The following is a 25,250-nucleotide window of genomic DNA, read 5'->3' as shown; positions in this document are numbered from 1 at the left end:
TAACAGAAGTACAGGGTATTCTCAGAACTTAAGGACTCAGGGGAAGCTTTCCAAAAGAAGCAACATCTAAAGTGAAATCCAAGGAATGACTGGGAATTGGCCAAGCAAAGAGAGAGGGAAAGCAATTCGCGTGATGAGGAATAGCATATGCAAAGTCATGAAGGCACTCATGGCATGTTCTGGGAACTGAAAGTAATTACTCAGGTTTATAAGCTGTTCATACATAGGATGGGTGAGGAAAGGAAATCAGGAGACAATAGCAGAAATTTGACCTTACAAGATTCATAGAATTTGGTCAGCATCTTGAAGGCAATCGGAAGTCACTGAAAATATTTTAAGGAAGGTCCTAACATGGTCAGCTTTGCATTTTAGAATAACTCTGCTAAAATTTAGGGCTAGACTTGAGAGAGATAAGGAATGAGTAGAGGTAGGGGGCAATTTAGGAAACTGTGGCAGTAGTTCAGATAAAGCATGATGATGTCCTAGGATGGAGTAGGTGGCCATGAAGATGAACAAAATGAATAGAAATAGACTGTGTAGGAGATAGACACAAGAGGCTTTGCTGTTTAATTTGATATTGATGAGAGGGAGACCAACCCCAGATTGCTGCCTTGGGCAAGGCAGTGAGTAGTAGCTTGATCACTGGATCATTCAAATGGCAGACACTGAAGAGGAACCGTGTGGGGGAAGGAAATACCAAGCCCAGTTTTAGGTATATCAAGTATGATGTTCCTTTGGGGTGTCCAAAAGCAGATGTGCAGTAGGCAGTTGAGGAAAATGGGGATGTGAAGAAGGGAGAATTTAATCTCTGTGGTCTCTTGAACAATTATAGATATTTTGGCACAACTAGATTCAGCTGTAGCCTGGAAAGACCACTTAGCAGCAATGGTCTGAATGGGATGTGCCTTTTCCTTTGGTGCGCAAGAGCAAGCAATTTGATGAGCATCTTCTGGAGGGCTTCCCCCTCAGGATCAGAGCTGGATATCTGCAGCAAGTGACAGCAAGATGACCATCCTAAACCTTCTAATTTGGCAAATGCATGGGTGTTGATGATGTGCAGGGAGCAGCAGTGTTATGTTCCAGTCCCTGAAAGAAGGCAGCGATTTTATTAGGTTACCCCTGCCTCTCTCCACCGAATAAACTGGGATAATCTACACTAACTCATTTCATCATGAAAACACCTTTGTGATGTCAGCAAAACAGACAGTACTATCCCCATTGCACAGGGAAAGGCATTAAAACTCTCAGTATCTTGTCAGGTCCCATATTAGTAAGTGGCAGAGAAGGGACACTACAATTTCAGGTCCCCTTTTCTAAACACAGTGCTCTTTTCACTTCAAAGGTAGGAGGAGGAGGGGATCAAGGGCACATAATATATTAACTAAAGGATATTAGAAGAATTAAGATAACTTTATAATAATTTCTAGTCTGGGAAATGTAAATATTGGTGATGTCTCCAGCCAAAATTGAGAACTTGAGGATGGAAAAAGTTTGGCTGAGAATAGGACTTCAGTTTGAGCTGAAATTGCTGGGCAGAGAGAGACCAGGCCATCCCTAACTAGGACAGCCCTTTCTCTCTGTAGCTTCATTCAAGGCCCACTCTTTGGATAAGCAGGATGGAAGCTGGAGCTTTCCAGGAAACCATCTCTTCAAATATTTCCACATAAACAGTCTCTTTATTAAGAGACAATTTAAAATGGACTACAGTATACTGTAAAGGCAAATGAAGAAAAAAGGACATTACCTAAGACGGTTAACCCTAGTTCTAAATACAGCTCCGAAGCACAACTTTAAATATGTTTATTGTATTTCCAGGTTTCCCACAAGGAAACAGGCAGCATTTCTACTCACTTACTGAGAAGTATATGTGTCTTAACTGATAAATGTGTTTAGATGAAAGAAGCCAAAAAAGGGTTTTATTTATTAGAAAATACCATAACTAGAGCATTTCAAGCTATATTTTTTCTTACTCCCTTTCTGACATTTTCTTTGAAGGTCGTGGAGATGACCGAGTGCAAAGAGGTTCACAGTATTTGGGGTTATTTATGCAACTTGTTGTGGACATACAATTTAAGCTTGACCAGTCTGATCACAGTGGAATGAGCCCTGGCTAAGTGGTAGGGATTAATCTGCCAGGAGACAGTCTTCGATAAATTATTTGGTAGGTTTTTTTTTTCCTTTTCCTGATTTAAAACATTTTCTTCCAATAAATAATCGAGTCATATACTGGAAAACGAAAATGACTGACCTCCTCAGAAAGTAAAAGAAAGTCTGAAAATGGAAACTGGAGAGTTTTCTCTTCTAGTGTCCACTGAGTGAGAAAATATACTTATTTATTTGAAACACCAGCAAACGGGCTCCGATGTAATGAAATATTTATTGAAATTGCCACTTTGGCCCTCTACAGTTGCTGATAGGATTTAACGAGAGTCAGGTAAGGAAGCCAGGGTGAAGGTATGTCTACTTATTTATTTATGGTCCAAGCAGCTTCGACCATAAGGCTTACATTGGGAAATCATACAAGCAAGGCCATACATGACTGACAATAATAGTTATTTTCCATTTTCATTGAATCGTTTGCCACAGCTCAGGAAAATCAATCTTAAAGGATTTCTATATTTACTCAGGTCAGTATTTAACCCTTTATTCTGTTAACATATATTCACGTTGGTTTCAGCTAAAGTGTACAATATCAAGTACTTATCCAACATATTTTTGTCTTTTGGAATTCTATCATCAATACCTGGTGTTTTTTGTCACTAGTTTTTCTTTGTTTACCTATTTGTTTCTCTAGTCTGTCTATACTTTGAGGATTAGTTTTATTTCACCAACTCAAGTTAAGGCTATTTTCCCTTCCTTCTTGCTTTGGTCAAGATATATCGATCCAAATTAAGACCATGTCTGGTCAAATTGTAACAATTACCCTGTGAAAGCAATTTCAAAACAATTCTTAAAATAAAACATCTGTATAAACTATGCTCAAAAATAATAAAGAAGGGTCTAGCATTCTAAAACCTTGTATATACCAAATAAAGCCATTCTGAGGAGACAGGAGGCATCTCTGCCCTTCAGAGGACACTGGATGATACTGGGGCTGTGTGATTGTTCATAAAGTTCATCTTGATTTATTAAGAGAGCTTGAGAAAGTCACTAACCGGATGTTGTAAGAAATAGTCTCCAGCATTACTTAAAAGCATTCCAACATGTTTACTTTTGCTATTTCTGGATTTTAGAAAGCTAATAAATTAACAAAACCATAGAGCTTTACAATGTAAGTAGACTTAGAGACAATCTAATCAAAGTTCCTCAATTTATGAATAAGGAGAGAATTCTATATCCCAGAGAATCCAGAGGCATTAAGTGAATTGAACAAAGGCGTGTAGATGAGCAGCAGCAGAGGAGTAACTAGAATCCAGGTCTCTTGACTCCTACTTAGTGTTTTTTCAACAATTTCAAACAATTCACCATAATCATACACACACACACATACACATATGCTAGGAAAAACAACTATATACATGAGTCTAATAAAGTTTTCAAAGATCACAAATGATTTGAGCAAGCTGCCAACTCATGACGTCCATATGTGTTTCAAATAATGTAGTGGATGCCACGGTGTGTTGCCCAGATCCACCCTCCAAGACTAGTCCCTAATTCCCCCAGCTTCTGGAAATGTTGGCAGTCAATATTCTCAACAGAGTCTCCTTCTAGATTCACTTTGGCTGAAGAGGGTCCAAGGTTAGGCTTTGCAATGAATGACGAGGCAGTGCCAGGATATGAACGCCCAGCCCGTTTATACCAATTTGGGAGGCTTCCCAGCTCCCAAGCTCCTCTCCGGCTCAGCTTATGCTTTTGTTGTGCCTGCACTACGGTTCAACTTCTTCTCCCCAATCCTGCTTCTTTTACCCCCTTCTTACCAGTGTTGATCCTCAGAGCTTTATGCCCCAAAATTCTGCCTTCCTGGAAATCTTCATCTCAGAGTCTACATCCCAAAGAACCTGACCAGAGACATACAGTGCGTGGTTAAGAGGGTGGGCTCTAGAATCAGTCTGCCCAGGTTTGAAAACTGGCCATACTACTTCCAAGCTGTGCTCCCTTGAGCAAGTTACTCTTTCAATCTCTTTTTGATCAGTTTTTTTTTTAAATAAGAATAATATTAAGGCCTACCACATAGAGAGAGTACGTATTATATGAGCTAATCCATGTTGAAGTCGTAGTGTAGTGCTTGGCAGAGACTAATTGGCAGTATCAGTCAGGATGCTAAAGGAAACAGATGGCACATTCAAAATAAAGGACTATTTACAGGGGTGTGGGCAGAACTAAAAGAACCAATAAGGAATGGCAAAGCATCCAGGGACTAGCAACAGTGGGAAGCCAGTACCAGCCCTAGGCCTGACAAGGGCAAAGAGTGAAAGCAATGTTACAGACACACAATGTGATGTATACCTCCTGGAGAAGGCTTGGGCTCCAAATGAGGCAACCTCCAACAGATGCAAAGCAGAAGAAGAGCTCATCCCTGCCAGACCATGGCAAGGGAGCCAGAGGATGAGGATATACACAGTGGGCACTTTCACCTCCCACCCTCTGATATCCTGTTGTCTCACTACTGGTCAAACACAACCAGAAGACAGCAGCAAGAGATGCTAGAAGAATCAGTATGCAGAGACCAGCACTCTAACCCTCTCCCTGCCCCCGTGCACTCCAGAGAGGAGGGCAGGGCAAAGAAGGGCAGAAATGGATCTAGAGAACCAACTGATAACATCCAGCATGGCTGTCCTCAAATATTAGCTATTATTTTTCCAATTTATACAATTCCTAGAATGCCTGGCATTTGGAGTCTTGCTGTTTATAAATACTCAAGACAATCAGAAATTTGATTATAAGATAGATTTGGATTCTTAAAAACAAAACAAAAACAGCATATCCAACCAGTCAAACCAGCATATTACCTACCCACAGTAGGTACTCAATATATTTGTTAATTGATCAACTGCCTAACTGATTTAACATAAATAAAATAAAATTATCTTTAATAGGAAAAGTAAAGAAAACACTTTGGGAGATATGATTTGACTCAACATTCTTAACATATTTTCAAGTTACTGAAGAATTTTAGAATTGTCAAGGGTTACATTCACTGCATTCCTAAAAAGAAAGTTAACAAATAAATGCAAGTTTGGATTGCTATTATTTCTCACCAAGAGAACGAAAGGTGGCAAGAATTAAATTCTACATACAAAAGAGAGAGAAGACAATAATCCCTCACAATAAAATGATTTTATTAACGGTAGTAAAATAAATTCCACTGATGGGAAGTTCTTTTTTCACATAGGATTAGATCTTCAAAGGATATTTCAAGGAACAGATAAGAGAATTACTCTTCCTCTTATGTAGGAAAAAGAGTAAGTAAGGCACTGGAGTGAGCTGTTTAACTTTGGACAGCCCATCTATCCTCTCGCAGTTTCAACTTTCTCCTCTGCAAGAACGGGAGGGAGGGAGGGAGGAAAGAAGGAAAAATTTCTACTCCAAAGGACAAAATGATAGAACTCAGGTCATATCAAGTACACAGAAGTGGTGGTGTAGTTTCCCATCTCGATACACATATTATTTGCATACACCCTACTGCCAGGGACCTACCGGTTCACCATAGAGGAAGCTTGGATGTTGCCATTGAAGAGTGACTTGCCCCACTTCCACAGGGACAATGAAAAAATTAAACAGATCCCAGAAGGGTCCAACTTCTTGATTCCAGGCTCTGAACTCTTCGAAAGCATGGAGCCCAGGCTTTCTCCAAAGCATTCAATCAGGAGTTCTCAACCTGAGATGTGTGCAGTCTTTGAAACTCCCTGGGAAAAAAAAGGATGAAAAAAAAAAAAAAAGTATTGTTCAGGAGAGATAGTCCGCTGACCATAGAAGATCCTCAAAAAAGTATATGACCCAAAGAAAGACTAGGATCCCCTTCCCTAGGAGTCATACCTAAGCAACCTCCCAAACCACATCCCAGCTGCTGGCCAGTCCTTGCCTGGCCACAGAAGGAGCTCAAGTTCCCTCAATTAACCTACATTCTACACTCAGTTCACAATGGTGAAGAACATAGCTTTTATCCATGAATATTGGGGCTTTACTTCTTGAATATCAATTTACATAGTTGAGTTTTCAGCATATGTAGTCAGTTCTCATAGTCCAATGTCCTTTTTTATTATTGTTTTAGATTTTGCTGGTACAAATCTTTTGACTGCCTGAAGGTTTGCCTGCAAACATTATGCAGTGGAAGTTTTAAGGCATTAGTAAATATTTATGAAAATCTTACTTCTAGAAATTAAATGCACTATTTTCATGTTTTGAAAACATAAAATGCTTCATTAATAGAGTAGTTCTAAGATTTGTAAACTATCCAGCCTGTTTTTTTAATTCAAGAATACTTAACTGGATGTTTCCATGATCTTGAATAGCATAGTTCATTAGAATTTCAATTCTTGGTTTGGGATTTTTTTAGGTAAATACCAGGAAAATTTCTCTTAACTTGATTAATGTAATGATAATAATGTTATTTGATTATTTAACAAGCACTTACATATCACTTTTTTTGAGCCACTCTTCCAAGTGCTTTATAGCTATTAAACTTATTTAATCCTCATCATAATCCCACAAGACACATAATATTATCCCCATTTTACAGATAAGAAAACAGAAGCAAAGACATAGTAGCTAAGCAACATGCCCAGAGTCACACGGCGATTAAGTGGCAGAGCCAGGATGCAAATTCACACAAAAACAATTAACAGCAGCCAGAATAAAATTAAGAACATCTAATAGTTACTGAATACGGTACTCTATGTCAGATATTGGGTTTGGTGTTTTTCCTGAATTACCTGATTTAATGCTCACTGTAACAATATTATACAGGTATTCCTTTTAGCCTACTTTTACAAATGAGGGAGCCCAGAGATGCTGAGTAAATTGCCCAGGACCACACAACTGATAAGGGGCAGAGAGAGACAAGACTCAATCCAAGTTCAGTGACTCCACAGCTTGGACTTGTAAGTACAATGTTACAGAGATCTCAGTAAAGGGGGGATTGCCCGGCTCTGTCAGACAAAACAGCACAAAATTTTGCTAAGAGAACAAACATCCCCTTGGTTCTATAGGCTTTCAGTAACTTTTTGTACTGTGTGACTGGAAAGGTTGATGGCGCTTTATTCTCTAGCTTGCACCACCCTGGTGGCCAGCTTCCCTCCCCTCCCACGTTCTCCCAAGCATGCCATTGTCTTCTAGTTGCCCTTCCAGAAACTGTTGCAAGCTTCTCTCAGATGGACTTCAGAATGAGTGTTTGGAGGAATCTAATGTGCTGTGTTCAGATGTCCTGTCTGTGGGCTGTGGGAACCAGAGGTGACAAGAGGTTACAGACACAACCTCTCGGCTCCTGAACGGCACCGAAGTCCGCAGCTCTCACCTACAGAACCCCCTCAGGTCCTCCCGATTGGAGGCTGTTGTTAATCTGGTGTCCTGGCCCCGGAGGATGAGATCTGGGCCAAGGATTGTAACAACAGAGGGGCAGAAGTCAGCACGATGCACATGATAAAAATGCATTTCAAAGGCCTCACGCCTTACAAAGCTGCTTCACATATGTCCAGTCTCGTACGAGCACTTCCTATGGGAATTATTAGAAACTGAAACTGGTTCAAAGTAATATTTGGTACTTTTGAGTTTTTGTATTTACCTTTGGTATTATTAAAGTTTATTTATTTATTTTGAGAGACAGGCCTCTGTCTCTCAAGTGGGGTTGGGGAAGGGAGAGAAGAAGTGAGGGAGAATCGCAAACAGGCTCCACACTGTCATAGCACGGAGCCCGATATGTGTTGCTTGAACTCACGAACCATGAGAGCATGACTTGAGCTGAAATCAAGAATTGGATGCTTAACTGACTGAGCCACCCAAGCGCTCCAGTCTGATTATTATTATGTACTGCACTTCTTATAATGGTTTAAAATTGATATTTGACCTTTTTCTGTTTACCTAGCAAGACCGGTACTTTCTCAAAACATATTTAAGTCTATTCACTATATTTTAAAGGATAAAATTATCATCTTGATATAAATATTGAGAGCTTTACTCTCAATTTAGATGAAACCATAGGCTTGTCTTAAATATGACTAGAGGACTAAGCACCCAGAATCATGAGCTTCTCCAACAAATAACATACTGAATGTGTGTTCCCCCAAATTTCCACATTGAAGTCCTAAAACCTAACATGATGTTATTAGGAGATGGGGCCTTTGGGAGATAATTAGGTGATACAATCAGGCCTTCATGATTGGATTAGTGCCCATGCAAATACACACACCACAGAGCTCGTTCACTCTCTGCTTCCACATGAGCACGTAACAAGATGGAAGAAAGATCTTGCCAGAACTCAACCACGTTGGCACACTGATCATGAACATCTAGCCTCTAGAAGAGTGAAAAAAATAAATGATGTTTAAAGCCATCAGTCTGGGGGCACCTAGGTGGCTTAGTCGGTTAAACATCTGATTTCGGCTCAGGTCATGATCTCACGATTTGTGGGTTAGAGCCCCACGTCAGGCTCTGTGCTGATAGCTAGCTCAGAGCCTGGAGCCTGGTTCAGATTCTGTATCTCCCTCTCTCTCTGACCTTGCCCTGCTCATGCTGCCCCTCTCTCTCTCAGAAATAAATTTTAAAAAACATTTAAAAATTAAAAAAAAAATAAAGCCAGCAGTCTCTGGTATTTTTTTTATGGCAGACCAAGCTAAGACTGATTTATATATATATACAGAAAACAATGTAATATATATTATGTATTGACATATAACGTTAGTTTAAACATGGTAGATATTGATTCACATGTATCAGAAAGAAGAAACTTACTCTTGAATTAGTAGTAAGTAAATAAATAAATAAAAAGGGACAGAGATCCAGAATAGATCAACTAACATTTGAAGGCATTACAGCAGCAGAAACTTTATTTTTTTTTTTAAGTTTCTTTATTTATTTTGAGAGAAAGAGAGTGTGTGCATACAAGTGGGAGAGGGGAGGAAACAGAGGATCCCAAGCAGGCTCCTTGCTGTCAGCATGGAGCCCAATGCAGGGCCTAATCTCATGAAGCCTGAGCTAGTGACCTGAGCCAAAATTGAGAGTATGACACTTAACTGACTGAGCTATCCAGGCAACCGCAATACAAACTTTAAAAAGAAAAAAATTTTCCCAGGTAGAGGTTGTGAGTCAGGGTCTGAAATAATGTAGCAAGACTAACTGAAGCAACCTTCGAAATAGGCTGGACAGAAATGATAGAAAAAGAAACTATCAAAGGAACTGATGATAGCAGCTACCAGAGGATGGCACAGGTGGTGGAGGGGAGGATAGTGTCCTTTGCTTAAAACCTCCACTCTGAAGTTGGCCGAGGCCACGTGTGAGGGACAGGAGGTGGGCTTGTGGAGAGGAGCTCACCTCTATGGTTGAGCAAGAAGGAGATCCAAGTTCGCTTTTGACAAATTGGCCTTTCATGCCCTTATTGTGGCTGCTGTGTCACTGGAATCCATGGTTAGTGTGGGAGAGCACAAAGACCAAGGGCTCTAGCAAGCTTGGTCTCAGTCTACTGAGCTCCTCAGTGAGTTATAAGGCTCAGCTGAGAGGTATTCTTACCTTCTGGAACAATTATCAGTGCTAGAAAAGACAAAGAACAAACCTCCATGAGCAGTTCCAAGAGAAATATTTCTACAGAGCCGCAGAAAATAATGAAAGGGAAATTTGCCAAGAACAAAACAGACATTTCTCGCAATAATTTTGGTGTTACAGTGCTTAAACAGTGAGATTTTTAAGAGCGCCGTTAGATCTCCCAAAGCCTTTTACAAAATTAGAGATATTCACTTCAAATGTTCTATATTAGCCAAGTCTGAGCAAGAAAAGTGACAGTTCCAGAAAGGGAAGGTTCAAAAGAAAACCCAGGATGCATGTACTAACTCAGCCAACTTTAATAGGGGCAGTTCCAATCTTCGAATTTATGAAGGATTTCCTACACTTTATCTTTCAAAGCTACTTTTTTATATTTTATCTTAAAGTTTAATAACAAAAATATCAATTCTGTTTCTATACTAGAGCTCAAATTTCCAAGATAAATACAGCCTATTGAATCCACCGAAGCTGAGGAAACTCACAGAATTGCTGATCTTTAGTGTTGCTCAGTAAGACTGGCTGAGAAGTCAGGCAGACTGTTAGAAGAAGACTTCAGATTCTCTGGGGAATTAGCCACTGCCATTGAGTGAGAGTGAAAACTCACACCAATATTTCTCTAATTTTTTTGCTGCTCTATTTCATAAATTCTCAGAATTCAGCATGGATGTTTCTGGGTGATAAACTAGTTGTAAATTTCTAAATACATGGGCTCAATGGATGATCTTTTTTTTAATTAATATATTTAATTTTTTAATGTTTTTTAAAAACTTATTTCTAAGAGAAAGAGAGAGAAAGACAGCATGAGCAGGGGAGGATCAGAGAGAGAGGGAAATACAGAATCTGAAATAGGCTCCAGGCTCTGAGCTAGCTGTCAGCACAGAGCCGGACACGGGGCTCAAACCCACAAACCGTGAAATCATGACCTGAGCTGAAGTTGGATGCTTAACTGACTGAGCCACCCAGGAGCCCCGATTTTCTAAATTCCCATGTGCGTTGGTATTTTTCTTTTGAGTTAAATAATTAATGCAAAAGACATGTGGCATTTCTGAACCTTAAAAATTGGAATTTGGCTTATATCATGGTTTTGGANCTCCTGAATGGACTTTTTTTTTTTTTTTTTATCAAATTGAGTGGAGTATGATAAGTCAGTGCCAAAATGGAAAAAGTTTTCAATAACACTTGCCTAGGACTTACTATGTATCAGACATTGGTCTAAATGTTGTGCATTACAGGTTGATAATCCCTTATTCATAATCCTTTGAAAACCAGATATTTTTTTGGCAGCAAAACTTGACCAAATTCATTTGGTACCAAAATTTGGTCTGATTTTTAGCTGCAGAAGATGTTAGTGTTTATTACTAATTGGTGCCACAGATTCCATTGGGTGCATTATGTAATATATGGCATATTACATAACATATAAATAGAAACATAAATTGGATCTAAAGGCACATGATCAAATGACTATTGCCCATGAGGTGGGGAGTAAAAATGTTGAATAACGTATTAATGGTCAATCTGAAAAGATTTAACAGATAATTGCAAAGTCAAAATATAACAAAATGATTTTTCCATTAATAATTGCATAATAATTAAGCAATTATTTATTACAGACCTTCCATGTGCCATGTAAGATCAATAGGGAATGTAAGCATCCAGAGGGCAGGGAGTTTTTTTTTTTTTTGCTTTATTTATTCACATTTTTCCTTAAAAATGAAATTCAAGCAATATAAATGAAGGACCTTAACCTTGAATACAGAGATCCAATTGTGTGTCAGGTGGGAAGAGGGCTGGCTTCATGGCAACTAAAGACTCAGAGGCTTTGGTTAACACAAGTTCAAGGAATCAACAAGATGAAGTGACCGGCAGAAAAGGCTCAACGAATCTTGGGCGGCATAAACCTCACTGATCTGATCAGCTCAGGATGTTTTTCACACTTTCATCTGTCACTTTCAGGGGGGTGTAAATCAATTACATTATGTCCAGAAGAGAGATAAAGCAGTAAATACACTCAATATCATGACCCATAAGCAACAATCGTAAAGCCTGGGAATCTTTAACCTGGAGAATAAAAGGGTAAGAGTGAATATGAACACACACTTCAAATAATTTAATAAATGCATACATGGCTGTCAGTAACAGGCTTTCAGGCACTCCGCTCTAATGAGACACTGCCTCCACCACTGGCCTGCATCCTCGGCACCCACGAGATGGCCATACTTTGTACCGCACAACCCATTCCAGTGGAGGTGACTAGACTAGTAGTTGACATATGACTGTGACTCAAAAAGTCAGTCTGTAAGCCAGCACACCTGTACCAGCACCTGAAATAAAAGATCAGCCGGACTTGACTTTCCCTACTTGGAATTTGTATTGGAAAACACAGAGTGAACCAACTAGAATGGAAGCAGAAGCTGAAAGGAAGCCAGCAGACAGAGCTGGCCCACAGGAAACCAAGACCATGTATAAACTTAAATGATGACAGAACAAAACACTTTGTAAGCAGAGAAACTTCGGCCGCAGACGGAGGAAAACAGAGCAAACTTCAGAGGGCAGCCAAGGTGCTGAGAGGGAAACAGGGAGAACAGGAAAGAAAGAGAAAATCTGGTCTTTGGGAGCTGGCTCAAGGCCTGCTTACTTTTCTCTCTCTTTTCCCTCTTGCTCGCTCTCACTCCCTTTCCCCCTCTCTCTCTCATTCTCTCTCTCCCTTTTTTCCATTCCATTTGAATCCTTCCAATAAACTCCCTGTTTTATGGTAACACTTGCAAGTTTCTGCTCTTGCCAATAAAAACTAAATTGTTCTGACAAAAAATGAATTAAACAAGTTTTCTGGATTCTTGAGGGGTAAACACAAATTGGTAGACGCTTCGGAGAGAATGGTTTCTTTCTACTAGTCCATAAATGTGAAATGGCTGCCTCAAGAAAAAGAGATTTGTCTGCACAGAGAAGTACAAGCACAAGCAGCCGTCACACAACAGGGATCCAAGCCCAGGATTAAGTGTGTGACTGAACAAACTTCAAGCCCCTTCCAGTACTGAGACTACATTCTCTGACACTGGGTGAAAAATTCTCCCTCTTGAGATAATAGAGATGGCCTTCATAATCTAAGAAAAGCATAGCCTTCTAAATCAGAATTTTGCCTTTTGGTTTTTGGTTAGAATATTTTTTTTCCATTCAGGACTTTGCCATCTTGAGCTTCTTTTCTTCCCAATAGGAAATGACAGGCCCAACTACAATTTTAAGTTCAGTAAATAATGTCTTAAGTGTTTTTGGTTTTGAGAAAAGAAACAGGTCATTCTGGCACTGATTTCTTTCCATTCGTTTTTAAATTCACGTGCATTTTTTCAGTAAATTTAGTTCATGTGATTTTGATTTATTTACACTGAGCTCCCTAAAATGTGTGGTTAGCAATTTGATGACTATGCACCTTTTAATTAGTCTGTCTCAGAACCAGAAAGTCATATGTTGCCAACACGACCAAAGTGAAAGCCAGATGACACAAATTTGGATACAAATCGCAAGAGCCATAAAATTCAAGACCATTCTAAACTTGGCGATACAAGTCCTCTTGTTCCCAAAAGTTACAGACAAAACAAGTTCCAAGTATAAAGTACTTAACAAATTTTTCACGCAAACATGTGGTGCACAGATAAATGGCAGTGCAACAGCTGCCTCTCCCACTGCTCTGCTACCATGATTACTTCGTGATCGACTTGGGATTCTAGGGGGGTGCTGCTTTGCATCAGCTTGTGTCTGTGTCCCCAAAGAATCTGGAAGCTAGTCAAGAAAGCCAGTCAACCAGTTGCTTAGCAAAGTGTAAACCAAACCCCTTGCAGTAGATAGAATGTGTCTCATTCATAGAATTAGATAATGTTACGTGTGGTAGGAACCTTAGAAATAATCTTGGCCAATCCTTCACTTTAGTAATGTGTTTTAAATGGTTGTTTTGACATTCTATGTACATAACCTTTAAAATTCAAATGACATTGGTCCAAGCATGAGTTTAATTTAGTTAAAACTCAAAGCACATATGGAGCAGAGAGAACATTTTCTAGGGAAACCTAGAGAATTGTTTGATGGGTCCTTTTTTCCCCCCCACTTATCCTTGAGACCCACAATGTGAAAATAGGTGTCCTCCTTTAAATGTCTTAGAAAGAGCGATAGCACTACCAGGGTATATAAAATGTATATTTTATATAAAATTTGTGTTGATAAAAATTCTAAACCTGTTTCAACATATCTATATGAGCCAGTTTTCTGCAAGCCAACATTTCATAAATCATATTCAAAACAAATACCAAAAATACATGACTTACATAATTAAACACTGATGTATTAAATTTACACATGGGCATAATCTTTCAAACTTAAAGATATTTATCCACTCCAGGGTCTATGTATTCAGGAAGGGGTTGGGGAAAAAATAAATCCTTAACTAGAAGTCCTTTTCTTAGTGAGTTCATTGGCTAAAGTCTGAGACCACTGCCCTCATGCCATCTAGGGCACCCTTGCAAGTTAGAGACATGAGCCCAAGGTAGTTCTCCTTGTTGATCTTTTTCTCTCTCAGAAGTCTCTGATGATCTCTCCCCCATTTATAAGCTTTAGTTTTTGCTCACTGAGTTTCTTCTAACTACTGAGATTAAAGATGATCTATCAGGATTGAACAACCATTATCCCGACCACCAACTCACCAAAGAATCTCTTTCATTATCTGTCACTCACCATTTTTCTGAGAAATACAGTTGATCTTCATCATACAGCAAGGAGGAAGCACAATCTCATAAGATTCACTGGGTCTTGAGACATCTTCCTTCTTTTCTATAATTTAAAAATGTTTCCTAAAGTCCCCTTGCATAGGGAATTCCTCATTCTCCCAAAACCATGAGTCTTTTCCTCCATCTTCCAAAACCCTGCCTCACACTCGAGAACCCTATTCAAGTGTCACCTCCTCCAGGAGCCCTTCCCTGATCCTCCAGTCCTCTGTGCCTTGCCCCTACTTTGAACCTTTACTGTGCAACCTCTAAGGTTATACATAAGCTTAGATTTACTTGCTTGTTTCATATATTAGTCTTCTCTTCCTAACTAGATACTCCTGTGAGGAAAGAATTATGCTTTATACTGTTTTTACGTTCCTGCAGTGATCAGTAGATTGCAGAAGCCAAAGTAGGTGTCAAATACATATGAGTTAATAGATTGATAAATATTACAGTTCATTTCCACGTCGCAAATGATAATAAAGCAATATTTCTGCAACTAGCTAGAGCAGATTCATTTCCTCTAAAATTACCATTTATAAAATGTTATAAATAAACTTTGCAATAAAAATCATCCCTTCTAATACTTTGGTTTAGCTCACAAGCATTTGAGGTACAGATCCCTGCCTTCCAGGAACTCACATTCATATGAGAGAAAGGCATGTCAATAAATTAAGATGCAATGTGAAAAACGCTCTCGAAGCGGCAAGGTCTACCACATGAAAGGCCAGAGAGGAAGGAGCACTCCCAGAGGTCCCCAATCAGACTCTACAACCTAATAATTAACATCCCACACAACTTTCTGGATATACATTTGGAACTTTTTTTTTTTCCAAGTGCCCTTACTATATAAATAACCAGAGTACTTTAGAATAGTAAGATTTATCAAGTGTATTAAAGTTCACAGTAAAATAGAAATGGAGATATGAAGTACCTTAGAAAAAAATCATGACGTAAATTATATTTGAAGCATGTAAAGTTGGAAATATATAGAATATGAAGTTATATTAATGAAAGTATAGTTCGTTTTTTATTCAAAATAAAAGCCATATCACCTGCAGCATCTACTTCAATCATGTTATTTGCTACTGTTTTTGCTTTTTCATGCCTGTGCAATTCCTTGCACATATGCCTGTGGACTGGCATAAGTTCAACTGGCTTTTATTCAGGCCCATCGTTTGGTAAAAATTAGTATAAGCTAAAAACACTGTCTTTACCTATTTGGCAATCTTAATGTCACATAACAATGTCAAGCTCTTGCTGCAGATCAGTGTACACATCAAATGTATGTCTCAAAACTTTTTGAGGTTATTGTGAATGTTCTTTCTCACATCCCCTTTTACATTTCAGGATTTTATTATCCTTGTTAGCTTTGTATAAAATATGATAATTAGATTTCATTCTCTTCCAGAAGTAAGTGGAATATAGCTTTGACATAACTTGACTCACTATATATTTTCTATTATTTATACCATAGCTAATGTGAGATTTATTTACCTGAAGTTTGTATTTTTTTAATTTATATTACCATTTATAGATTCATTTTGGAACCATCTTAAATATAGTAATGATTATTTTTAAAGGTACTATTAAATTTGTGAATGTTTACATTAAAAATAAAAACAAGTTCAGCTGATAAGTAGTGGCTGGTAGCAGAGGAAAGTGGTTAAGATTTACAGATCTGGAAAAGAACTGTGAAGAGTAACTTTAATAAAGAGTGGTTCAAAATAGAAGTAAAGACAAGTATGAGATCTAGAGAGGGTAAAAATAAATGGGTATCATCTTTTCTTGAGTTTTCTCAGTTATGTTCGATAGTTAAAGCAAAAACATTGTAACACTGTACAACGTGGTTCTAAATGTTTACAGAGGAAATATTTAAGATAATTACAGAGAAAAACAGGAATGGCTACTTAATATCAGACAAAGTATTCTTCACAGCAAACAAAATTACCAAAGACAATGAGGAACGTTATGAAATAATGTAATATTTCAAAAAATTTTAATAATCCTAAATGGGCATTCACCAAACAACAGAGATACAAAGAAAATGTAAAACAAAAACTAGTGGAACTAAATGGAGAAACAGACAAATCTACAAATGTAATTGGATAGTGAAATAGCTCTCTTGAATAATTGATTGAACAACATAAAAGCAACAAGGTTATAGAGGAACTCAACAATACAATCAACCAAAAGGATCTAATTGACATTTGTTGAACACCTCATGCAATAACAGCTGAACATACATTTTTTCAAGTGCTTGTGAATTCTATACATATTGTATCCTGTAAAACAGACTTCAACAAACTGAAAACAAATGAAATCATTTATAGTGTGTTCTCTCACCATAATGGACTCAAACTAGAAATCAATAACAGGAATATAATGGGAAAAATCTCCAAACACTTTGAAACTAAACAATGTACTTTTAAATAATCCATGGATCAAAAAGGAAGTTTCAAGGTAAGTACAAAATTATAATGAACTGAATGCCAATGAAAATACAACACATCAACATTTATGGGACACAGCTAAAGCAGTGCTGAGGGAAATTTATGCACAAAGTTCACATATCAGAAAAGAGTAAAAATTTCAAATAATATTTGAAGCTATTGTCTTAAGAACCTAGAAAAAGAAGAGAAAAACAAGCTCAAATCAAACAGAATGACATATTAAAGAGTAGATGAATGAAATTGAGAAAGCAATAAACAATAAAGAAAATCAATGAAACAAAGAGCTGTTTCTTAGAAAACAGCTATAAAATTGACAAGCCGCTAGCAAGATTGACGATAAAGAAGTAAATTATTGACACTAGGAATGAAACTGGAGATATCACTATAGACTTTGAAGATATCAAAAGGATAATAAGGGAATACTTATTATTAACACACATACATTTGACAAGTGATGAAACACACCAGTTCCTCAAAAGACACAAACTATCTCAGCTCATCTTACATGAAACAGATGGCTTGCATAGTCCTCTATCTATTAAGGAAATGGAATTTGTAATTTAAAATCTACCTTGCCCAGTTCTCCAGGCCCAGATGGAGACCTGGAGAATTCTACCAAACCTTTAAGGAAGAATTAGCACCAAATCTCTTCCAAAAAATACAACAAGGAACACTTACTGATTCACTGTATAAAGTTAGTTTTACTCTGATACCAAAACCAGACAAAGAAACTAAAAAAAACAAAGAAAACTACAGGTCAACATACCTTGTATATATAAATGTAAAAATCCTTCACAAAATTTTAGCAAATATAATTCAACAATATATAAAAACAATTATATACCATGACCAAGTAAGGTTTACTCTAGAGGTGCAGTGCTAGTTCAGTATTTGAAAATCAATCAATGCAATCCTCTATATTAGCAAGATAAAAAAAAATTCATGTGATCACTTCAAATGAAGCAGAAAATCATTTGACAAAATTCAACACCCACTGGTATTAAAAACTGCTCCCCCCAGAAAAACAGAAGTAGAAGTCATCTTCCTCAACTTGATAAAAAGCAGCTACAAAAAACTACAGCTAACATACTTTTTAAAAAGTTGAATAGTTCCTCCTAAAATTGGGAACAAGGCAAGGAATGTCTCCTCTCACCATCCTTATTCAACATGGTGCTAGAAATTCTACCCACAGCAGTAAGGCAAGAAAAGACAATAAAAAGCATACAGATAAGAAAAGAAGAAGTGAAAATGCCTTTACTTGCAGATAACATGATTGTCTACATAGAAAATCCCAAAAAATATTTAAAAACAGTAACAAAACAACAAGCTCCTATAAATAATAAGTGAGTTGAAAAACATTACAGGACACAAATTAATACAAAAAAAATTCTCATATTACTACATGATAGTGATTAACACATGGACACTGACATTAGAAATGTAATACGATTGGGGCACCTGGGTGGCTCAGTCGGTTAAGTGTCTGACTTCAGATCAGGTCATGATCTTGAAGTTCATGAATTTAAGCCCTGCGTTGGACTCTGTGCTGACAGCTCAGAGCCTAGAGCCTGTTTCGGATTCTGTGCCTCCCTCTCCCTCTGCCCTTCCCCCACTCGTGTTCTTTCACTCTCTCTCTTTCAAAAATAAACATTAAAAAAGTGTTTAGAAAACAAACAAAAAAAAACCTGTGACATTAACCTAACACCTTATACAAAACTTAACACAAAATGGGTCACAGACTTATATGTAAAACTTCTAACTATAAAACTTTTAGAAAAAATACAGAAGGAAATCTTCTCCAGTTAGGACTCAGCAAAGACTTATTAGGCTTGATATGAAAAGCAGTGATCCATAAAATTAAAAATTGGTAAATGAGACTTCATCAAATTCTAAAACTTTTGTTTTACAAAAGATCTTCTTAAGACAAATCTACAAAAGGAAAGAAAATATTTGGAAACCACATATGCAACAAAGGAATCGTATCTAGAATACTATAAAGAAGTCTCAAAACTCAGTACTAAAAATCCAATTATAAAGTGGATAAAGACAAGAAGAGACAGTTCACCAAAGATAATATATATGTGGTAGATAAGCACATAAAAAATATTGAACATACTAGCCATTATGGAAGTACACATTAAAACCACTATCATGTTACTATATGCCTATCAGAATGGTAAAGATAAAAACTTAGTGATAATCCCAAATGCTGGTGAGGATGCAGAGAAACAATCATGCATGTACTGCTGGTGTAATTTAAACTAGTACAATCACTCTAGAGAAGTTTAGCAGCTTCTAAAAAAAGCATACGATTGCCATACTACCCAGCAAGAGCACTCTTCGGCACTTACGACAGAGACATGAAGACATGTTCCCACAAAAATCCGTATATGAATATTTATAGCAACCTTATAACATCTAAAAACTGAAAACAACCCAGATCTTCTTTAATAGGTGAATGTTTGTTTAAACAAGCTGTTGCATACTCGTGCTTTAGGATATTAGTCAGCAAAAAGAAGAATGTTTTGAAATGAACAAGTTGAGTGACTCTCCAGAGAATTATACTAAGTGAAAAAAGCCAATCCCAAAAGCTTGTATACTATAGGATTCTATTAATGTAGCATTCTTGAAATGATAAAATTATAGTAATGTTCCCCATAGGAAGAAGACAGAAGAAAAGTAAGTGTGGCCATAAAACCACAATATGAGGAATCCTCGTGGCAATGGAAATAGCCTATATCTTGCTTATATCAATGTAAATATCCTGGTTGTGATGCCCTACTATAGTGTTACAAGATGTTACCACTGAAAGAAATGGATAAAGAATACATGGATCTGTAGTATTTCTTACAGCTGCATTCTACAATTATCTCAAAATAAAAAGTTTAACTTTAAAATAGTTCAGTGTAATGGCTACTATCTTTTCAAATATTCAACCCAGAGGGGTACCAGGGTGGCTCAGTCAGTTAAGCGTCCGAGTTCGGCTCATGTCATGATCTCACTGTTTGTGAGTTAGAGCCCTGCGTCAGGCTCTGTGCTGACAGCTCATAGCCTGGAGCCTGCTTCAGATTCTGTCTCTTCCTCGCTCTCTCTGCTCCTCCCTCACTCGTGCTCTGTCTCTGTCTCTCAAAAATAAATAAATATTAAAAAAATTTAAAAGAAATTCAACCCAGAGACAAGATACATCAAAAACCATGAAGCAGAAAACTATGCTTCTCCCTTCCAAATTATCTGCCTAGCAATATAAAATGAGAAAGGAATTGGGAGTGTAATCTTAATCACTGTATTTTGCTCTACATTTAATAAATTTTAAAGATAGTTTAATTTTATATAAACAGTAATTTGGGGGTGCCTGGGTGGCTCAGTTGGCTAAGCCTCCAATTCTTGATTTCAGTTCAGGTCATGATCTCTTGGTTCATGAGAGGAGCCTCGCACTGGGCTCTGCACTATCAGTGCTTGAGATTCTCTTTTTCTTTCTGCCCCTCCCCAACTGCAAAAATAAATAAACATTTGAAAAATAGTAATGTGATAAGCCAGTAATATAAATGGTAAAGAATAGAATTGTTAGATACAAATAGTTACATTGAAAAGTGTATAGAAATTCAAAAAAGGATAAATTTTGACTTTTCTTTAGCTCCACATTAAGGATTCATTCAGATAGTCACTGTTTAAGTAAACTCATGTGTTTTGTTTCACGAAATTATGCACCAATTTAAATTGGGACAGATGACAAAATGAAAATGAATTCTAATATTTAGCATTTATTAAAATAATGTCACAGTTGATATACTCATGATAAATACCAAGTATATCACACATCATGCCTGCACTTACAAGAAACATGCTCTTTCAACCAAGGTCACATTGTACCAGACCTGCCTCGAGGCAAAAATCAAGTCATTACAAAATTAGCTCAATAAATAAATAACTTAACTTTGGTCTTGCTGACATAGGTTGAAAGGTAGGTAGGTAGGCAGGCAGGCAGGTAGGTAGGTGAGCAGATAGGTAGGGAAGGAGAGAGGGAAATAAAGATAAACCATGCTGTACAGCTGGTTTAAATGCTTGGGCTAAATGGAGTCATTTTGCAATGTGAACAAGCTTAACAGAAGAGTTACACAGAGGGCAGTTACTAAGTGACTTGTTTTAGTGAAATGACGGAGTTAGAACTTAACCAGCCTAGTCAGTTCAGTCAAAACAGTCTTTCTGGTTGTGTTACATAGGTTAAGTTTTAGTGTTTTTAGAATCATAAACATTGTCGATAATGGCATTAGTTGTTTTTTTTTTTTAATTATAAATACTTCAGAAATTTGAAGTCCCTTTGTTACTGATCTTTAGCAACATGTTTAGGTTTAAGGAATAAAGAAGTGGGAAACATCGTCATGTTATTAAGTCATATTTTTCCCTCCTGGAGATTAACCTCTAAACTCCACCTTTACATTCCATTCCAACTTCAACCTTCTTTGTTTGGGCTTTCATCACTTATATTTAAATGCCACTGCAACTTCCTGTCTGATGTCTCTGCCTCTAACTGATATTCCCTCCAATCCATTCTGAGCTATCTACTACTTAAAAATATATTTTTCCATTTCTCACTCCCCAGCTAAGGACCCCATCATGACTTACTACAGTCAGCAATCTATTCCAATCCCCTATTTACTGAGCCTTGCTTACTGCATTCACCCACAAATATGTTTCACCCCAAGGAAGCATAAGGTTCTTACTTGCCTCTGTGCATACCCAAATCCCTTATGTCTGAGATTTTCCTACCATAAAATATTCCCTTACCTACCCCACTGTGTTCTCTTCAACCTTCCTCTCTAAACTCCACAGCCCCCATACTGTTAGGCCACTCAAGTCAAGACCACCAGCTTCAGGGAATCATTCTGACTACCTGACAACCCACAGGTGTTCTTTCCAAAGTTTTACTGAGTTATGCTCAGAATCAAAGCCAACCATGTGCCCCCTTAATTGTCCTCCTACTCATTTTTTTACTCTTCTACTCTAACAAAATTTGAGCACTTATTTATATATAAGACACTTTGGTAATTATAGCAATTCTTTCCCTTCCCTTAGTTTATACCTTATGATTATACATTTGGCAAATAAACTCAATCATGCCTTATCTTCTTTTTCAGGCTCCTCAGTGCCCAGCAGTATAGTTGGTACATCATCACCATTAACATCACCAACATCAAATATTAATGGAGCTGCTTCTACCCACTGTCAGTGATCTTCTCAGTGCTGGAAACTCAGAAATATAAGGTGTGGCTTCGTAATGACTGTTCAGGTGAGGAGGAAAGTGCCAAATGGATGGTATGCACAATGTTAGAAGAGCTAAGAAACAGGAGCAAAGCACTGAGAGAACATGATGGGGGGAGGTGAGGGGAGGGTTCTTAGGGTTTCATCTTTTTTAGTGCAGTGTTCTAACCAGATGTCCTTTTCAGGACTGATGCATGTATTTCAGGCTGTTGGGAGTATCAGTATCCACTGTAGCACTCCTCACTGGGGACTACCTTCAGCTGCAGGGAACTGCCCTGCCCAAGGTTACAGAGGTAACCCAGAGCCAGTGATGGGATTACTGAGGAAAACAATACTACAGACTCCTTTGTCTCAATTTTAGTCAACTCTAAAGATCCATGCAGCCTCAGAGATCCCGCAATGGTCATCTGAGGCCTCACTTGTAACTGCACTACCATTCAGCTTCTCACTGTGCCCAGTACTACCTTGCTTGCTTCTGTACTTTAAAGGCATCGCCCAAGACTACTCTCCAATAAAACTTTGGCATGCAACTCCCCATCTCACAGTCTGGTTCCAGAGAACCCAATATCTGTCTGTGCTGCTCATATAAGAGTGTGGTTACTTACATGGTTCTTAGCTGAAATAAAGTCCTAATTCAGAACACTATGAAACAGATGTGTTATTATATGTTAACTTTTCCAAAATTCTTGAAGTAGGCAGGATTTTTTCTCTCTCTACAAAAGATAGTGAAGGGTAGAGAGATAAAATGTTCATACACCTATAATAGCAGATCCAAGACTCAAACCCTGACCTTCTCCACCCCACCCAGGGTCCTTTATCCTATACTACTTTGGAAAACGAGCCTAGTTCTGAGATAGCAACATGAACATCAAAATTGGCAAACTTGGGTTTGTTTTCTCCCTATTATTAACAATGTGACTTTGAGCCCATTATTTTACCCCTCGGGACTTTTCAAGGAAGTTCTGTGTCTGTATAAGGGATGTAAGAATACCTCCTCATAGCACTATTAAAAGATAAACTGAAACAGGAAACACACTATTTCCTGTTCTCACAGAGGAGTGATGGCATGTAGTTTCAAATAAGTTTATAGAATTCAGATTGTAAAGAATTTGGAATATTTTCCTGACCATCTCAATGAAAGGGACCTTTCCTTTTGATCATCTTCACTAAAGTGATTTCTTATTTCTCTGGAATTCCATACTCTATTGTTTACATGGTTGACGTAGTCTGTTGTATATTTCTCTGGAAGTCTATAGTCTGTACATTTCTTAGAAACATAGATATTTTTTATAGTCATAGGCCTTATTTTACAGTTACTGGCTTTGATTTTCCAATCAGTGTGTAGTGTCCTTGAAGGCCTGAGTCGTCTTAAATATCTTTATATATCCCTCAGAGTCTAGACCAGTAAGAGCCACAAAGTAAATGCTACACTGATGTATATGGACTTTATGGTAAATGTTGAGTAAACAGATACTTTGTTGGGCTCTGTCTACTCTGGTGAATAGTCACATGAAGGAGAGAAAATAATATATTCACCTCAAGAACAGCCTACTCTGGAAGACCCAAAAGAAGGGTAAGCAAAGGAAGAAGTTAATTGAAACACACAACCTGCCTAATAAAAGAACATAGACTTTTCGATGTCAGAGTCTACTTGCACCAACAATCAACTAAATCACTCATTCTCATGGATAAGACTTGGGAGTTCAGGGGGAAATAGGAAGTACTCATCCAAAGCTGTTCATTCCTGCAAAGCCTGGAAACAAGAGGGCCAGGAAAAGAGTTCTCCGATAGAACACACTTCCAAACATTAATCAGTCAAGCCAGAAATAAAGGCTTTTGCTGAGATGGAGGATGGGGTGGAAATGCTGCTGTAGGAAATGTGATAGGGAGTCAGCAAAAGAATTGTGAGCAGCCATAAAATTAGAAAGCATGACTCGGTACAGATCCAGTCAGAATAGTTTTGTGATTTTCTATAGCAACATTCAACAGCCCAGCTGTGTGATGAGAGAAATAATATAGTAAAGATGACCCTGGGTAGGGTAGAGAAATTCTCTTCCCTTGTTGATTCCTTGTGCATGTTCATACATTTAAATATATATGACAAAGTAGCAACTAATTAGAAATATTAGCATATTAAATCATAGGTCTTATCCTCTAATCAGAGAGGTAGTACAGCAAAGCTCTTAAGAGAAAAAGCTCTACACACTAACAGCCCTAGGTTTGAATCCAGTCCCTACTCTAATTAGTAGTATGTCTTCGGGAACATTATTTAACCATACTGTATATATACAATAGTATATACCCCATGAATTAATTGTGAGAATTAAATAAGCCAATACATAAAGCATTTAACACAGTGCTCATAAGTGCTGAACAAATGTTAATAATAAATGGGAAGGAACAGAACTCAAAATTCACAAGAATAAGCACTACTTGCTTTATAAGTTATAAAAATTAAGGTTCGCAAAACCAGCACTTACTAAAATCTATAATTAAATAGAATTGATTTGTTCATTGTTTGCTGCCTGACTAAACTATAAATTCCATAAAGACAAAGACCTTCTCTGTTATGGCCAATCATTGCCTAAATACACTACCCCAGCACATAATAAGAATAAGAATTAATTAATCAGCATTAATTAATGACAACGGCATTAAGCTAGGATCGTATCACAGAAATACTTCATTAGGAACTTTACCTTGTATGTCCAGATCACTCTACAAGTCAACACTGATTAAAAAAAATAAGTAACATAAACAATGGATACATTAAACCTTCTTCTTAATTTCGACACTTAGATGACTTTCCTTTCCCAAACAAAAGACAAGCCGCCATCTTGTTGCTACTACTGTTAATCTTTTAGCGGCTTCTCTCTCCTGGGAAAATTTCATCTTCCACTGGCCAGATTAAGGGAATGATAGCTTTCATAATATGTGTGTGCACACTCTGTTTTGTGTTTTGTTGTATACGCACATGTGTCTTTTCTGATCAGCATAACACTTGTCCATTGTCAACCAGAACTGTCCCCTCTTCCTATTTACATTTCCCCCCACTATCCATAATCATCACTGTGATTTCTCTCTACAATTCGAC

At 37.6% G+C, this 25,250-nt stretch overlaps 1 long non-coding RNA gene across 2 annotated transcripts; it reads left to right on the top strand.

Annotated features, from left to right (window-relative positions):
• Nucleotides 1–1,279: 1,279 nt before the first annotated feature.
• LOC144224365 (uncharacterized) lies at nucleotides 1,280–22,737 on the top strand. Of its 2 annotated transcripts, XR_013333022.1 has the most exons (5): nucleotides 1,280–1,342; nucleotides 1,996–2,161; nucleotides 6,907–7,040; nucleotides 22,033–22,184; nucleotides 22,342–22,737. It is a non-coding gene; the product is annotated as an uncharacterized LOC144224365 (long non-coding RNA). The 2 variants fall into 2 exon arrangements; XR_013333023.1 differs by lacking the exon at nucleotides 1,996–2,161 and having other exon boundaries at nucleotides 1,282–1,342.
• The last annotated feature ends 2,513 nt before the right edge of the window (nucleotides 22,738–25,250 follow it).

Source organism: Crocuta crocuta, unplaced genomic scaffold (genome assembly GCF_008692635.1).
Source record: "Crocuta crocuta isolate KB4526 unplaced genomic scaffold, BGI_CrCroc_1.0 scaffold42, whole genome shotgun sequence".
In the NCBI taxonomy this organism is placed as follows: Eukaryota; Metazoa; Chordata; class Mammalia; order Carnivora; family Hyaenidae; genus Crocuta; species Crocuta crocuta.
Note: the sequence above shows the minus strand (reverse complement) of the source record. Positions and strands in the feature narration are given on the sequence as shown.